Source organism: Arvicola amphibius, chromosome 2 (assembly GCF_903992535.2).
Source record: "Arvicola amphibius chromosome 2, mArvAmp1.2, whole genome shotgun sequence".
NCBI lineage: Eukaryota > Metazoa > Chordata > Mammalia > Rodentia > Cricetidae > Arvicola > Arvicola amphibius.
In genome coordinates this window covers 169,358,017-169,370,566 of record NC_052048.2, presented here as the reverse complement: position 1 = coordinate 169,370,566, position 12,550 = coordinate 169,358,017, and the positions used below count along the sequence as shown (strand labels likewise).

At 40.3% G+C, this 12,550-nt stretch overlaps 1 protein-coding gene across 4 annotated transcripts in view; it reads left to right on the top strand.

Annotated features, from left to right (window-relative positions):
- The window catches only part of Tspan12 (tetraspanin 12), a 104,021-nt gene that overhangs the window by 57,207 nt on the left and 34,264 nt on the right, over positions 1-12,550 (top strand). The window lies entirely within an intron of this gene.

Sequence of the window (12,550 nt, the reverse complement as noted above, 5' to 3'; positions counted from 1 at the left end):
CATATAAGAATGTAATATATAATTGAAATATTATGTCAAGCTTGTAGCCATGTTAGTTAGATTTTCTAGATATATAGAGATATATTTCAATTAGATAGGCATTCTTCAAATCTTTCAGAGACCTTCAGAATATGGCATTTAAAATGTATATGTATTGCTTTTATTGGTTAATGAATAAAGAAACTGCTTTGGCTTCTGATAGGGCAGACTGGAGCTAGGTGAGAAAACTAAACTGAATGCTGGGAGAAAGTAGGCAGAGTCAGTGAGATGCCATGTAGCCGCCAGAGGAGAAAGGCATGAACTGCCAGTTGGAACCTTGCTGGTAGGCCACAAGTCTCATGGTCTAGGCATCCAGGAACAAACAAACAGCTTCCACCAACATAGAAATATACATATAGTATAGCAAAATTAAACTTGTATCAATAAACCAAAGTTTATACCAATGTATTTTGAGATTATCAGTTTTTTGCATTAAAGTATATTCAATAATCTACCCCTTTTTATTATTATAATAATCTATCATTTCCCCATCATTTCTATATCATATCTCCCTATTTTATTTAGAAAGAGATTGGCTATGACATTAACCAATTTTAACCAACCTCTCTTAAATAAAAATAAACACCTATAAGCAATATTTTGAGAATTTAGTCATTGTTTTCTAGACTACTTCCTGATGATTGTTGAGCATTGCTAATCTTATGGAGACCCTGAGAAAATTTAGAATTGTGGTTACATCTTGACTGTAGTAGTTTGTGAGGCTACATCATCTTAGCCAATTGCCTTGAAACTATTCAGGATTTTGAATCACCATCCGTCTCATCAGAACCTCTTTTCCAAAGCAATACATCCTTAGACCCAAATTTTGATGACAAGATAGCTTTAAAGAATATAAGTTGGTTTAACTTAGCAGCCTGCACAATCAAATGACTCTTAGTAGTTAGCTCATTAGTAGCCAAAAAGTTTAAAGAAAATACAATGATAAACATAATTCAGACTGCGTATTATCCATCTTTATATGACTTTTTTATATTACATTTAGTGTCTCTTTAAAGACTGTTTTATTCTTTAGGAGCCATGCTCACTACCCCACTCTGGAAAGCAGTAAATCCATGCCTCCACCAGACAGCTTGTAACATGGTACCCATAAAATTTTTCTGTCTGTATGAGTAAAAGCTAAATCTTCCATGTAGCACACTGCATGGCTTGGATTACCCTTGTGTACCATGGTGAGAATCCACCATGTTGTGCTTGAACATTTTGCTCTTACCTTACTGAGAAATCTTCAAATTACTCTAGGCTTGTAGGCTGAAGATGGGTGCCCTAACATTACAGAAGAACTTAGGGTGACTCTCCAGGCAGCCTGATATCTCTGTCATTTCTAGAATTTTGGAAGTTGCTTACAATGTGCTTCCTGTTTACACAGGTAATATTATATCCTTCTGCGGTCTTTGATGGAGTTGAAGACTAGATAGTTATAATTAAGGTTTTCCTTATTTATGATAAAAGATAAATTAGATATGAAATTTTAGACTCACAAAGGTAGACCAGATGATAGAGTATCTTTCTTTAATTTTGCCAAATGAAAATAGACTAACTATTATAGCTGTAATTCTTGAATGATACTTGATTTGGTGTGTGTGATTTTACTATGTCAAAGTTAAAACCTTTCCTTTTAATTAATACAGAAAGAGGGAGGCCTTTTTGATGTGGAATGTTCTCTTGTACACTACAAATATGTTGCTTTTATTTATTTATGGATAAGACTGCTTTGGTCTATGGCAGGGCAGAATATAGCTAAGTGGGAAATCCAAATATACAGGGGAATAAGGGTAGAATCGAGAGATGTCAGTGAGCTGCTGTAGCTGCAATATAAATCAGAGAACAGGTAACACCATGAAGCCACGTGGCAGTACACGTAAATTAGAAATGGGTTGATTTATATGTAAGAGCTAGCCTGTAATAGTCTGAGCCATCGACCAAGCAATTGCAGTTAATATTAAGCTTCCGAATGATTATTTTATGAGCAGCTCTGGGAACTAATGTGCTGGGGAGAAATCGGCCCAGTGGGATCAGGCAGGACACAGAAAACTTCCGGCTACAAGTTTTCATACTTTAGTGTTTCTCTGTTGAATATTATCTCTTTAGATTTCCAGTTACATCTTTTATTAGAATTATTGTCATGGTGATGCCTGCCACTCTCATACTTGGGAAGGGCTGGTACATTTGGTTGGCTCTGCATGAGATCCTGCTCTGGGTCATCAAGTCTTGTGTTGCTTGCCTAGGTTGCTAAGGTAATGTCTAAAGCAATTTTTCCACTGCATGTTCACGCACAGGTTCTTGGAACATGAGCTCTGCCTCCTTTTCTGAGGAATGCCTCAATAATCTGCGGCCATTGCTGCTTCTGAGACCAGGAGCAGCCTGAAAATTATTTGAGATCTGGCTGTGCTTGCAGACTTGAGCTGACCTTGCTTACAAGGGAACAGAAGCTGTATCTATGGTGACCTCTCTAGTGTGTCCAGCTGTTTGTATGTCTTACCCTTAATGCCTTCCTTCTCATGATATAGGTCATTGCCCAACCCCTACCTCAGGAGGAGCTTATAGCACTCAGACCCTCAGAGTCTGGCAGGTCTCCTTTCTCTGATGAGCTGTTGTAGTACCATGTGGTGCACACACTGATTTGGGACTCACCAACAGCTTTGATGAAGACATTGGCTCAGCAAAAGCCAGTAAAAATGAAACTGCAAAGGGCCTAAGTGAAGGTACACGCTTAAAATAGTCTTCTATACATTTTCAGACGTCAAGCGTGAACGTAAGACCATGGCATGCCAATATTCACCTGAGCTTGGATTTCTGTCCAGGTTGAGTAGCTGCAAGAGGGTTGTTCTGTCAGCCACCCTTTTTCGAGGTTTTTCCACAACCAGACTAACCTCATTCTGTTTCTGATTGCTCCAAAGAAGGACGTTCAGTGTTGCCTTTTCTTTGAAAAAGTTGAAGGATAGCATTAGACTCTTGATGCGCCTGCAGTGTCCCACTGCAGGCTTGGCCGGCATGCCATCTCGAGAACTAGCTAAGCAGAGGCCGTGTGGGTATGTGTGTTTTAAGCAGCAAGTATTCTTGGGCTGTTAGTATTTCAGTCCCTGTGAATTCCTAACAGAAGGGCAAACTGTTCCATTATCTTGTACAAATATTTGGCACTGGAATTCCCTTATTTACTAACTGTAAGCAATATAATATTTCTAAACCTGCAGTCGCCGTGGGAGGAAAAATAAACAACTGCCATTGAGATACTTCGCACTGAAAGCTTGCAGAGTTCAGGATCTGGCAGGGAGAAGCTGGAGTTTATCATTTATCATCCCGCGAACGCAGGCCTTTAATCAGACTTTCTGTTTGCTCAAAGAGTTGTTATGTAGCGTGGAGAAAAAGTCAAAGGGTCTGTGTTTTTAAAATATTAAAATGTCCAGTGAGGCATGTTGTACTTTGAAATTGGCTTTATTTAGGAGAATTGTGTCAATTTTCCTAGATAAGCAATTTAGTCTTCTGTGGTTAGGTTAGTTATAAAATACAAAAGGGGAGGATACTTAAATAACTTTTTATAGTGTCATCACTTTCACTTTTTTTAAAAAAAATCAGGAAGCAGTCTCATAGAGTTGGAGTTACTTGGCATATTTATTTTCTCACAATATTCATTCATTTTTCTTACAAACTATAGGTAAACAGCGCAGTTTTGTCTGATTAGAAGGAATATGCCTTCCAGTTGGTGTTGTGAGGGAATCAGGGTGCATAGCAACTACCTTATTTTTTTTTTTTTTTGATGTTATTTACAGGGGCTTGGCTTTCATTCATCATCGACACCACATAGTTCTTACTGTAGGACTGAACGGGACAGCGTGAAGTTTTACACAGAGCATACCTTCACGAAAAGACGACTGCCATAATTAAAAGTATTCATTTTCACCATCTCTCAATGTCCCGCTGTGTCTAGCTTGCCCACAACCTTGATTTTGTTGGCAAAGATTAGTTTCGTAATTCCATTAGGTTGACAAAAGCTAAAAACAAAAGTATTTAAGAATTCAGCTTCCCTAATAATGAAACTACTTCAAAATATTTCATTAAGCTGGGTGGTGGTGGCACACGCCTTTCATCCCAGCACTCAAGAGACAGAGGCAGGCTGAATGTCTGACTTGGAGGCCAGCCTGGTCTACGAGAGCTTGTTCCAGGACAGATAGGACTGTTATACTGAGAAACTCTGTCTCAAAAAAATTCATTAAAAATATATGTTGCCTCCTTAGAAAGTTTTTTTTTTAAAGTATTGTTAGTAGTAAAGTTCTAAAGGTATAAAAAGAAATAAAATCATTTTCTGTTTTCAGTTTACTGAGCTTTGGACACTATCTAGTCCTTTCTTATAAAAATGCGACATGAAAATAAAAATGAATTAATTCTAGTGTCAGAAAGAAGCTAATCTGACCAAAACTAAAACTATATGAAGAAAAGAATATGGAGCCGCTTTCTGATAAGATCTTAACTGCGGTAGAGCAGTTAAGTTTCTGCCCAAAACTCGCCAGAGGTAACAAAGGAAAAAGGGACTTCTTTGTTTTATCATTCTAAAAATGATGTATTGGTAGGTTTTTATTTTTCTGCAACTGGAAAGGAAAACGCTAGATATACAGGGCTTGTGGGACATTCCTCCCCAGTTTAAAGGCAGACATACATGCGCACATGCACAAACACATGCACACACACTACCTACATACATATGAAAGAAAGGAAGATTGAGAATGGAGAGGAGGCTGTGAAATACTGTCATCTCAGTGTGACATCTGACTCACTGAACATTCCAGCGGGGATGGAAAGGGACCATGGAGGAGTTGGAAGGGGAAAGACAGGAGGTGGAAATGATCAAAATGCACCGTCTTTGTGTAGGGAATTCTCGAAGAGTACATTTAAAATATCATTTAATTAAAAAAAAAATTGATAGCCTTATAATTTTTGAGTAGTAAGTTGTATTAATATATGTAGAGGTACTATATGGTTTGTATATGAATGCACATGTTAATGTGTATCTATGCAAACATATCTGTGTATAAATATGCTAGGTTTTTTGTCTCAGTTTTGATATATATGATTTAATTATACCCATATGTGGATATATTTCTTCAGTAAATAAATTCAAGTCTCAGAATAAAGTTACCTTTATAAAGTTATAGCATCTTAAGCTTCTTAATTTTGTTATTGAGGCAAGCTATTGTAGAAGATAATCTCATACTGATTTAGGCAGAACGTGCATATGGTTTTAAGGAACAATATTTCAGAAGACACCGTGATTTCTTGTTGAGGTCAAGGTCATAAATCACATTTAAGTACCTCCTTTGTGTGCTTTACTAAACCGCTCCTATTATGAACTACTGAAGGCAATAACTAAAAGAAAATAGTTACCCGAGCATTTTGGAAAATTTCCTCATGCCACTCAAAGCGTTTGACTCTAATAGCCCTAAAATATATTTCACGGAATGACAATCTTCAGTACTTTGGAGAGACTTCTGTTAGAATTAATTCATCAGTGTAAAGCACACTTAAAGTCCCCTGGTTTCTACGTCTTTTCTCCTGGCCCCGAGGCTGCACGGAGAGATATCTGCTTTAAATTTTTGTCCTCCCTTCTATGGGCGTGCTCCATGGCCATAATTTAAAGAGTTAATTTAGTGCTAAAAGCCTTATGAAATATAGAAGTCCTTTACCCCTGCCATTTTCCACTCCCAAAGGCAACTGCTATCAATTGTGTCTCCGCAGATTCCTCTGTCATTTACCTCTCTACCTCTAAATCACAGTTTTATGTAACTTTCCTCATTCTTCCAGCCTTAGTTTTAAGTACCGTACACAGACTTGAGTAAACGGCGAATGCCTGGTCCTTTCCTGCCCGCCATTGCTATATTTCCTCCTAAGACAGATGTAGTACAGCTTTCGTTAGGTCAGCGTTTAACAAGATGGAATCTATGGACAAGCTACTGACAACTGGGCCGCATTAAATAAGGCTTTAGTTCTGAAATAATGTTTTGTTAAAATTAATAACTTAGTTTCTTATTATAATCTTACATAATCGCAATTCCTTCTGGGATCATTGTTCTCCACCTATTGGAATGTATTGAACCATTTAGTGTTTCAGGCCTCTCGGACTGTTCTAAGCCAGCTCCTGGTGAGGTCTGTAGAAGCTGCAGTCATTTATCAGATGGTCTTTTATCTCTCCGGCATTACAAGTGCCGTCTCTTAGTTTAAATACCTTTGCCTGGCTTTTACCTACCTTCTTTCTGTTTATTCTCTCAATTTTCATCATGGTTTCCTGCAGAGCACACATAAGAGATCTTTTTTGTTTATATGTGTCTGACTGGAAATGGCTCTTTAAATACTCACTCAAACATTGACTTTGGAGCGTGAAGAGTTACAGCTTGGAAATCATCTTTTTGTCAGAATTTTGGAGACCTTTCCCACTGGCCTTTAGCTCAACATGTTGCATCCATGCTTTTGACTGAGTTTCAAACTCTGTAGAAAGGTGTGCAGACGTGGCCTTCAGACCTGCGTCTGTTGGCCCCGCTTGTCTCCTGGTGGACAGCTATCTGAGTATCTCTGTGGCCTCATCTTCTTTCTGGTAGAGACGGGGTAGTCACCCGGCTGCACGGTATCGGGGGAGGAGACAGTAAAGGATTCAATGTTTCCTTAAATGAGCTTTGGAGAAACGTTCTTTGTCAGAACCCACCACCCCTGCAAGTGGACGAAGCTGCTAGTACTCAACTGGGTTCAAGTTGTTCTGAGATTTTCCCCTCTATCCTTTAACATTTTCAGAATCGCAAATACATTTGCTCTTCTCCTTCCGTGTCGTTTCGTGTTTTGTTTCCTCTAGGATGATACCTTTGTTATTATTTTAGCGACAGTGTGAGAGACAGAACAGACAGCCAGGCATGCTCGTGCTTGATCTGTTTACGTGAGGGTGGGATCCTAATGAAGGAGATATCAGGGAGCTAGGCCATTTCTGTAAATAATTGACTCTAGTAAACTCGGGGATTTGCTATTGCTATAATCTTTAGAAAGGGTTGGCTATGCGAACCTCTGTTTCTACTGAGGGATAAATCCACCCACAAGACACCAAGGACTTAAATATATCTGGCCTTCACCCTTGCTGTTTCCACTTCGAAATGATGGAACACCACACCTTTCCCTTCCTCTTCAGAAACTTCCAGGGGACAAAGGCTGGTCATGGATGCCAAGCTGTTCAGCCGTGGGCAGACCTAGTTTTTAAATAGCAAACATTTTGGTTTCAATGCATGACAGAAAGAACTTGACTTCTCTATCCTTCACCATGCTGTAGTCTCCCAACACAGACGCTTAAAAAAGTTCCAGCTCTATTGTCTCCAGACAGGTATTTTACTGATACTTTTAATAGAGAATCTGAAATTATATTCTGTTGTGGGGATGGCACTCATAGACTCCAAAGGATGAACAGTGTTTTATAGGATCATCCTCTAGTCGTAATAACATAATAACAACAGTGCTCCACTGGCCATGTGCCGGGAGGTGAGCCTACTTATTTTAAACATAACAGAGTCTATTATGTGATTAAGAGTGGCTACCATTATTTTAGGGAGTGGTCGGAATGCAAGGGCACATAATGTCATTGAATCCTGTGCATGGTCCTGCTAAACAAATTCTCATTTCACGAAATAGGAAGCAGTCTTAGTGGTTTATGGAAGCCCATCAAGCTATTAGTTAAATTAGTCAGAAACTGAAGCCTGGTCTGTTATGTCACGGTTCATGTTTTTATATTTCTATAACATTTTCATAAAAGCCAGCAATGCAACTCTACATGTGTGTTGCCTGTCCTATTATCAGGAAATCAGACCCTATTACTCAGTGCTTTTTAAAAATTACAGTAGTTTGAGGGGAAAACTGGTATGCATAACGCAAATTTCAGTTTAGTTCGAATAGAGGGTCTTAGCTATTTTAAGGAACCTTACATTAAACAGTTTTACAAAGTAACTAAAATGGTAATGAAAGGAATTACACTTGAGTTTCCCTGCAGAAACTTGCTATTTCTTATTCTTACTTCTTTAAAACACTTAGTTGCTAGTAGCCCAGGAAGATGGCGAGGAGGAGCACGGTGCCCTCCCTCCTTAACTGTAGAAATGGTCTTAAATGTTTCCAGGCACACTGGATTACCAGAGTGTAGTCTACTAAAACAGACGTACATAAAACAGAGAGGCAGTATTTAAAATACAAATGCGTAGACAAAAATCAAGGGAGTCAGATGTTAACAAGAAGCTCAAGGTTCGAATTAGGTAGAAGAAACCCGAGGAAATGCTGAAATTGGCCTTCTGAATGTGCAGACTGATCATTATTTCCACTGACATTTATTGAGTATGCACAGTGTGACAGGTACTGTTTAGGCACTGGGAATAAAATGATGGTTAAGGATAAGATCTTGCCAGCTGGAACTGACGGCCCGGCTACTGACTGACACAGTAACTTGTGGAGAAGGCAGGCAACTGGTTTAAGCCTCCGAGGCCTAAAATACAGCCAAATACACTTAGGGAAGGTGAGAGTCCAGTGGTCAGGAACAAAAGACAGTCCAGGAAGAAGCTGTGCTCCTTTGTGGACAGTACAGGCGGTCCTAGAGGGAAGAGAGCACCAATCGGTGCTGCACCGGGTTTCACAAAGCAATACAGAAGCGTATTTCTAACACACTTCACATTTTCTGGAGCACGTAATGGGGACCAAGTCCCCTTGACAACCTCATTTTTATTCATTGTACAGATGTGTCAATGGATAGCAGGCAGTTGAAAGAACAGACCTAAACCATACTGCTATTTGGAGCTGGCTTTGAACGTCAATCTTCTAGCTCCAAATTCAGAACTTCCCATGTTCTAGAAGGAGAGGTACATGAGAGAGGACATGCTGAGTTGTTGTGTAAGTGCACCAGGTTCAGGGTACCTCATCAAGCAAACCACATGCACGGGGAAATTAGGGAGAGAGGTCCACCAAGAGAGCCTTGCCAAGTGGGACGCTGGTTGCATGACGTTCCTCCACTGTGTGGATGGACAGGGCGTAGCTGTGAAATGCAGTGTGCCCACTCACTTCATGCTGGAACAGAGCTGGATTTGTTACCTAATCCTTAGCTAGCTTTATTCTACTGAAGATAAAGATTACCGTTGGGCGTCCATTGGGCATCAAGATGCTGCAAATTCAGCTCCTCAGTTAAAACAGCAATTGCATGGTTCTGTGCACAATGGTCAGTAGGAGACTGATTTTAGTGATGCAGATCTCACCACAAAGGAAAGCGAAGGGCAAGTACAGTCGGCATGCGTGCTGTAGGGATGGGCTTGATGTGCGGAATGTTCCCAGAACGGATTTGACACTTTGAGTGTGCCTGGAATTAGGTGACTGAATGCTTCATGCTAAAGTGATAGTAACACATGTAGCATCCTTCATTAAAAAAATGTTCACTTGAATTGAAGTGTACATTTAATTTACTTCAGGAAAGCTTGATAGTATAATAAAGAGTATTTTCAACCTCAAGGGCAAATCAGTCGGTCTTCTTGAGTGCTAACGGGATAATGACAGTGACTTGGTTCATGTGGGGTAACTTGCATCTGATGAAACCCCTGGAATTTCCCAGAGTTAAAAGAACGGCCAAGTCATACGTTATGTGGTCAACAATCAGTTCTGAGTTTTGGAAGGAGAGCATGTTTTGCTGTGTGTGCTTTACATATGCATGTCTGTGGATGACTACGTAATAATAGTGGCAGCTCGCTGTCATGGCTGTTTTAAGAAACTGGATGCCGGGACTGGAGAGATGGCTCAGCTGGTAAGAGCACTTGCTATCCTTGAAGAGGACCCTGCAGAGGGTGACACTCAGCTACCTGTAACTTCTATTCCAGGGAACTTACATGCTCTTCAAATGACCTCCATGGGCACCTGCTTACACCCAGACACATAAACACACACAAAATAATAACGGTATAAAGAAACTCTATATTATAGCATATCTGCAGTCATAGCCTGTGACTTGAATCTAGAGGCCTGGCAGTTCTTCGTGTATTGGACATATTACCTACATCTGAGTATGTGCCTAGAGCCAGGCCCTGGGGCCTTTTACAGACTCACCGGTGACTCAAGAAGGCAGAGAATAAGGATGACAGCTCAGCTGGAATTTCAAAGGATTTAGCTCAGTCCAGAAGTCTTCATGGATATCACCGAAGCAGATCGGGGCAGCTCTTTTTCCCAGTCAGCAAACATAGTTACCACCTGGTCCGTAATTATCTTTAGTGATGTTTTCCTTTTTGAGGGGACTGCCTTGGTTTTTACTGTGAGTGAACATGTCTCTTTTCTTCCTTTTTTAAAAAACATATGTTTTATTGATTCTTTGGAAATTTCACACCATGCACCCCAATACCACCCGTCTCCCAGTCCCCCGTTGTCCCTCCTCCCGCCATATCTCACACTCACTCTTGCAGTGTCCCTTCCAATGGAAAACCAAAAAAGAAACAATTAGGTCAGATCCTAATAATAACAATAGCAATATTAAAAAAGAATATCAATTTCAATTAAAAATCAATCACCACCACCACCACCACCGACAACAACAAGAAAAATCCAAATAAGCAAATAAACAACACAACAACAACAACAAAAAAACTAAACTTTCAGATTAAAGCCGTGCAAAGGTATTCCGTAGTGCAAATAGTGTGATTTTCCCTGCGGTCTCCTGGCCTCCGAATAGCTTATTTTAAGTCAAAGGTAAGAAAGATCATTGATTGATATCTTTGTAAGACAATAGTAAATGTATTTTTCATGTTGACATACTTCTTAAGTATTAAAGAGAGCCCAGAGAGAGAGACAGATACGGGGTAACCTAGTTCACCAGATCTCTTCCAGCTCGCCTTTCAAGACTGAAATTTTTCAGTTGACCCCGGGAAATAACACGTAGAGATGGGATCTGAGTCCTGAACCTGCACATGTCTGCATCTGCATTAAACACGCTGGAAGCAGAGATGCTGGTGAACTGGGAGACCCTTAGCAAACGCTACTTTATCTTTTGAACTGATTACTGTTTCTAAGCTTCGCTACTTAGAGATTGTGTGGTTGTGTTTTTTTGTTTGAATGAAGAAATATGAAGGAAGCAAGTTAAAACTACTAGCAGCGGCTTCTATTTTTATGTTGTAAGTACTATTTCGCAGAAATCATAGAAAACTGTAATTTTCGCTGTCGTTGATTGCTCTTCTCTTTTTGACAGCCTTTGAACAAAGCGTCTAAAAATGCCAAGTCTTGAAAGCTGACAGTCCTGTGCCAGTGTGCTCCTTGCTCTTCCTTCCCTCCTCTCCTAGTTTAGCCATCCTTTATGTAAATCTCATGAAGTTGCTTTTCCTATAGGCTGCTCTCCTGCAAATAGAACAGTTAGAAATGTTTCCATGGTGCGTATCAGATCATCTACCCATTGATGGTTCCATCACACTTAGAAGACAATGCACAGGCCTTCCCCCCCCCCCCCCCCCCCCCGCCACTGTACCTCAAAACATTGTCTGGCATCTGCTCTTCTGTCTCAGTCTAGACCTCACTCTGGTTACTTTGAGTCTGCTTAACTCACTAATACACAAAGTGGCTTTTCATTTGCTGCTTCCTCTTCTGAGATGTCTTTTTTTTTTTTTTTCTGGAATCCTTACAGTTTTGCTTCCTCCTCTTCCTCTTAAAGATCACCTTTATTAAGAAGTTCTTTCCAGTCTCTGGGAACTGCAACCACTACCAACCCATTCTGCTTCGTTTCCACTTGGCTGTTTTGTGTAGCAGGAATTTATCTAGTCCTATGTGGTAAAAAAAACACATTTAGGTATCTGCGCTTCCCTGAGCTCTGATCGCAAGGAATGGGGTAGTCTAAAGGTACCACCAGCATCCAGTGCTACCACCTAATTCCGTGCTGTGCCCGAAGCAGAAGACTTGTGTGCCCAGCAGTGTTCTGTTTCTGCGGGAATCAGAGGAAAGAGCTTCTCAGAAGTCCCCTCTTCCTTCGGTTTTCACTACTGGCTTCTGTAAGGTCACCTCCACCAATGGGGAGTGGTAAGGAAGAACAGAGAACAATGCTGCAAAGATCTAGTTCACAAAATCTATCAGGCACATGCCTCAGTCACATGACTTACCATTTGTACTTATTTCCTTGGTGGTAAAATGGGGGTCATCCTGTTTCGGAAGGCTCTTGACTAAATTATGAACTCGAAAAATTGAATGCTATCCAAAAGTTTCTAATAAGAGAATAGTTTCCGGTTCCCTGTCAGGCACCTGAGCTCTGAAGTAACACCTGGAAGGAAATTGTTTTTATATTTTGCTAAAAAGGTGCATACTTCTATTGGTCCTCCCCAAGATGAGTTACTACTGGCGAGATACATCTTTCTCCCTCAGTCTGTGCATCCAGGCGATGCAATGTCTTTAGCTCTATTATTGGAAGGTATTGTTTCCTGCTTGTCTGTAAGGCCACTACCTAAATTCAGGTCTTCACCTCAAACTCGTGTTGACT